We start from the raw sequence: 5,637 nt of genomic DNA, 5'->3' as shown, positions 1-5,637 counted from the left end.
CTATGCATATCTGTTTTTAAAATTCTCCATTAGCCTAACAACTAAATGTACCATATAAGTACCAAATCTCTTCATATTAATTCCTTAAATTATAATAGACTGTAGGTGGGGAGAAAGAAAGGGCCCTTGGGTGAAAAGCAGAAGTAAGACTACTTATTTGGACAATGTCTGTTTTATAAACTAACTTCAAAAATTATACTTGATGCTACTGACTCAAATTCGTAGCTAAGAGAATTCATTATATTGCATGTAGAAACACGGGGATATTTAATGGAAATATTTTTCATGACAAATCAAAGAAATGTTTTTATTATAGCACTGAAGGTATTTCTCTGTAAACACAGATTTAAATAAATGACATAGAAAACATTTGTACAATATCAAAGTTTAATTGGCAAAAGTGGGTTTTTTTTTGGTCTGAATTGCTCACAAATGACAAAGCTTTGGCAAAGATAGCAGATCATGGCAAGAAAATGCCCATTGAATATTTGCATTTCTCTCTCATAATCTTGAAGTTTAGAGAAATGACCTCTAACATCTTTTTACTTCAAAATACAAATGATAAATTTGCACTTACTTATACATTTTACTGAGAAAGTGCATTTTTTCCTAATCTCTTTTCATTTATCCATCATGTATTCTTATAAGTCAAGAGAATAGGAAAAAAGTGAATGTAGATTCATATAAGTGCTTATACCCAAGAATCATAATAAATTATTCAAGGAGTAAAATAAAACACATTTAAAGGAATAAGAAAATATAAACAGAAATTTTGACCAATGGCATTAATCCAATTGAGCCATGAGACCTCAGGGAAGTAGCTTAAACCAGGCTTAATTTTGTCAGTTAAAAATTGAGAGGATTGGACCACATAATAGCAGTTCCTTTGAGCTCATTTCTGCTTAAATTAGTTCGGGTCTGTTTCTCTTGGTTGCAACCAAGAATTCTGAGTGATTCAAGCTCCCATCTACTTGCTTCCTCCTTCTGTTCAAACTCTGATTTTATTAACTTTCTTGTATATATGTCCTTTGTTACGGGCTGTTTCAAAATCATTGCGTAAGAGGTGGGATGTGACTAAAATACAGTATACCACAATGGCTCTACCAAACCTTCCTTATTTTGCTGAAGACATTTTGTCTCCTAGAAACTTCTCTTGCTTCAAATACTTACTTATATATGTTCAATTCAGTTTCCACATGGCATTATGTCTTCTGTTCCATAGTCATCATGATCTGAATAATCTGAATCTCCCCCCACACAATCACTGCACATCATTACTCCTCAGTTATTTGTTTCAGACTTACGAAGAATAAGTTAGATTTTCACTTACAGAGCTCATACCCACATGGCATTAAAGCGCCTAAGTGTATTCTACTCTGTCTCATTTCATTCAGTTCCACAATTCTGAATTACATCCCCTTATTGAACGCAGGTTAATACATCGTTGGAACCAATCATGCATATGCAACTTATTTCACATCATCTCCCAGACTCTGCTTTAGGAACACATTCATACACACAATACTGATGGGGGCCAGGTCTTGTGAAACATAAAGTACGCAGGCTTATGCAGTCCTGAAAGCCACGTAGTAAAGTTTTAAAGCATTTTAGTTTAGTTGTTTTTTTTTTTTTAACTACACAAGGACATGATGAAGATTCAATTTTAAGTGAATTTATCTGGGCTTCATTTATTCAACAAATTTATTGAGAGACTTCTATGTACTATACATGCTTATAGCCATTACTAATATGTCATTGAATAAGATAAATTATATTTCTTCCTCATGGAGATAATTTACATATATATGTATATATCTTTAGATATTTATATATAGATAGATATCATAAATACAAATGAATATGTAATTGTTCATTGGAAAAGTGCTAAAGAGAGATACAGAATAGTAGTAGAGCAAGTGTGTATGTGGTGTGGGGAAGGTGGATGTGATGTGGGGAAGGCTCTCTTGATGAAGTGACATTTAAGCTAAGAATTCAGGGATGAAGGGAAGTACATAAAACAAGGAGGGTGTAGAAGTGTGTCCCAGGAAAATGAGGTGCATAGGCAAGAGTTCTGACATAGGAAGATCATGGAACTTTTGAGAGCTAAATGAAGTCCAAGGCCAATGAAGTGCAGAGAAAGAGTAGGGGTGTGGTATGAGCAGAAAATAGTCAAGGGCTATATTACGTGATGCAAAGCCTTGTAAAGCCATGTTAAGAATATTGCTCGTTATTGCAGAACAATGAAGAACTAATGAAATAATTCATGTGAGAAACGACCTGAAACACTTGTTTTAAAAAATGCTCTGTGGAAAGAGGTAAAAAGAGTGGACATGAGGAAACCAGTTTGAAGGCCATTTCAGTAATCCCAGCAAGAGATGATGTTGGCTTAGACTACAGTGGTTGTGGAACTCTTTAAGAGATATTTAAGAGATAGATAAAGAAGACTGGGTATAGAAGGAAAGTGAGTGCTTGAAAGCAAGTGTGAGAAAGCCAGTGTGAGAATCAGGATTTCAACTTGAGCAATTGGATGGTGGTGATATTGCTTACTATAAGAAACTCTAGAGGAGGCGTAAGTGAGGGGTGGGAGCTAATTCACATTAAGACATGCTAATTTTGAGGTGTATTTGAATTAAATAGCAGTGTTGAGTAGCAACTGTATGCATGGTTACGGGATAAGAGGAGAGAACTGAACTAGAGAAATAAATTTGAAAAAGTCAATGTAGCAATCCTAATTAGAGTCAGGGGCATGGACTTTAGTAGGTAGTGTGCATGGGGTCTGAAGAGAGGAATTGAGGGGCAGTCTTTTAAGGGGCAGCATTTAAAGCCCAATAGAGAAGGAAGAATCAGTAAAAAAGAAACTGATAAGCAAGAGAGAGAAAAGCAGAGGGAAAACTATGTGGTTATTGAATCCAAAGGGAGAGAGTTTCCCACAAAAGGGAATGATTAATAATGCACAGAATTTTTGAGATTCTTTTTTTTTTTTAAGAAATTTATTTATTTTTGGCTGCCTTGGGTCTTCGTTGCTGCACACGGGCTTTCTCTAGTTGCAGCGAGCGGGGGCTACTGTTCATTGTGGTGCATGGACTTCTCATTGCGGTGGCTCCTCTTGTTTCAGAGCACAGGTTCTAGGCACACGGGCTTCAGCAGTTGTGGCTCACAGGCTCTAGAGCACAGGCTCAGTAGTTGTGGTGCACGAGCTCAGTGGTTTTTGAGATTCTGAGTAAGAAAAAGTGTAGACAGGGTTGGTTGGAGGTGGAGGAGGTTGGGGAAGGGCAAGTGAGTGGCTGTAACTGCCATTCAAAAGACTAGTTAGGAGGCCAAAATCAGGCCCTTTTGTGTTACCTTCAATTAGGTCTGAAAATCAATGAATGGAAATTGAGGGTCTCAGACAAGAAAAAATTGGGGGGAGATGGCTAGGTAAGAGATATTATATATATGAGGTAAAGGAGGAAAAAGATTAGAGAATATTCTGGCACCCTGGAAAATTTAAGGAGTGAAAGAAGTAAGGGTGTTTGGCAGAGAACTGCATTTGAAGGAATATGATGAGTTCCACTTTACTGGCAACACCCATGTCACTCTCCGCAGTCATGCAAATTTTCTATTTTCCTTTAAGTTTAATCCATTTTTTAAATTGGTATTGGAAAAATTAGAGTTATCACAAATTTGATGACATGAGTGAAAGATGGAAAGTCTCAGGACAAAAACTTGGCCTCAAATTTGGCATTAGGCATTGATTAATTTATTCACTACATAGATAATAAAGACAGATATAATTATGATCTCTCCACATATGTTTTCATATAAATGAAACCTTTAGTTTCTTTGATGATGTGAAATGTCTGGAGAGCTATAGATGAATCTTAGTCCATAAGTAACTTTAAGCTACCGAATGATTTCTATATAAAGGAATTGACAAATGACTATAAAGCAGCGGGCCCCAACCTTTTTGGCACCAGGGACCAGTTTCATGGAAGACAATTTTTCCACGGATGGGGAGGGGATGGTTTTGGGATGATTCAAGCACATTACATTTATTGTGCACTTTATTTCTATTATTATTACATTGTAGTATATAATGAAATAATTATACAACTCACCATAACGCTGAAAGGAGACAGAGCGCTGGCGGTCATGTGAGCGATGGGGAGCAGCTGTAAATACAGATGAAGCTTCGTTTACTTGCCCACTGCTCACCTCCTGCTGTGCCCAGTTCCTAACAGGACACAGACGGGTACTGGTCCATGGCTCGGGGGTTGGGGACCCCCGATATAGAGGACTTCTGATGCTCTTGCAAAATTTTTCCTGTAAACTATGTTTTAGTTGAATTTGTTTCATCGTTTCATGCTTGTTAATAAGACATCTCTGGCTGAGAATGGCTTTTGGCTCATCGAAGTAAAACTCACCTGCTGTGCTGTTGCAGACATGGATCAAGCCTTGTCATCCTGTTCTCTTCAACAGAATATGACATGCAAGTAGTGAGCTCAGCATGCAGAATGGTGAAGCCAGCAGAGGGAGACTTAAAGAAAGGGTTTATCACTGTGCTTGGACTGCACAAGGGGTTTTACTTCCTGAGGATCCACATGACGTGCCAAATTAAATATTTTCATCCCCTTGGTTAGTAACAGTTTAGTGACTCTGACATCCCAAGTATCTTACGACATGGTAGATGTCAAAAGAACTACGTAGTTTTCATACTTTGGAAACACAGTATGTGTAGCACAGATTGTTTGGTCTAAAAGATGTGACCAATCGCTGTGCTAGGTTAGCCGGTCATCAAATTGGGCAAACAAACATCAATATTTGTTACTAGTATGTTTCACAAATTGGCATTGTTATGCCACCTCTAAAACTGTTCCCTTTCACGCAGCGTTTTGTTTCATATAAATTTAACGCTGGCCTCAAAGCCGTGCTGGCAAACCCATGAGATTCTCCTATGCTGCAGAATTGCCTCAGAGGAAATGAATCACTTTGGAGGAATGAAGAACATTTTCACTTCTTATCCAAGGAAGGAAACAAAGCTAGGAAGCTTAGGAAATAGTCAAGAGGAAAAGAGTTAGACCCTTTTTAATAAAGCCAGATTCTATTACTTTTGGACAGCAAATCCATTCCTTTTAGATTCTAACAGTTTCATGGAACCAATATGAGAGTACGTCAGAGAAGCATTTGTTATAGAAGTTATCTGACTAATCCTGATCTCAGGCTATATGGGCCCAGCTGAGGCATCTGCCAGGTAAACTTGTGTCCCAAGGCCAGAGCTACAGTGGATTTTCCTTCTGGATACAGCCACGGTTGAAATAACTAGAGGGATGAGTTGGAACCTGATTCCTTATGAGTGACAAGTATTGACCTGTATGTCAAAAATACAAGAGCCAAAATCACTGAACAAGCTAAAGTTTAGGAATCAATTAAAATTGGAACAATTAAAATTGGAACAGTTAATCAATTAAAATTGGGGTGCAGCCAATTAGGGTACACTTAGCTGGAGTACCTGAGGTTTATCTTTAGTCATTCAATTAATTTACAATCTTTATTAAGCACCTACTATATGCCAAGCACTATTACCAGCACTTGGGATAATTCAGTGAAAAAAACAATCTCAGGTTTCTTAGAACCTAACTTCTAGGTTGAGGGCCAGGA

General features: G+C 37.5%; 1 long non-coding RNA gene across 1 annotated transcript; it reads right to left on the bottom strand.

The window, feature by feature from the left end:
• Nucleotides 1–2,964: 2,964 nt before the first annotated feature.
• On the bottom strand, nt 2,965–4,491 carry LOC117312228 (uncharacterized). Its single transcript, XR_004526496.2, has 3 exons — nt 4,404–4,491; nt 4,098–4,151; nt 2,965–3,216 (listed from the first exon to the last, which is right to left on the bottom strand). It is a non-coding gene; the product is annotated as an uncharacterized lncRNA (long non-coding RNA).
• Between the last annotated feature and the right edge of the window lie 1,146 nt (nt 4,492–5,637).

This window comes from Tursiops truncatus, chromosome 4 (assembly GCF_011762595.2).
Source record: "Tursiops truncatus isolate mTurTru1 chromosome 4, mTurTru1.mat.Y, whole genome shotgun sequence".
Lineage (NCBI taxonomy): Eukaryota > Metazoa > Chordata > Mammalia > Artiodactyla > Delphinidae > Tursiops > Tursiops truncatus.
The sequence above is the reverse complement of the archived record's forward strand: the minus strand, read 5'-3'. Positions and strand labels throughout refer to the sequence as shown.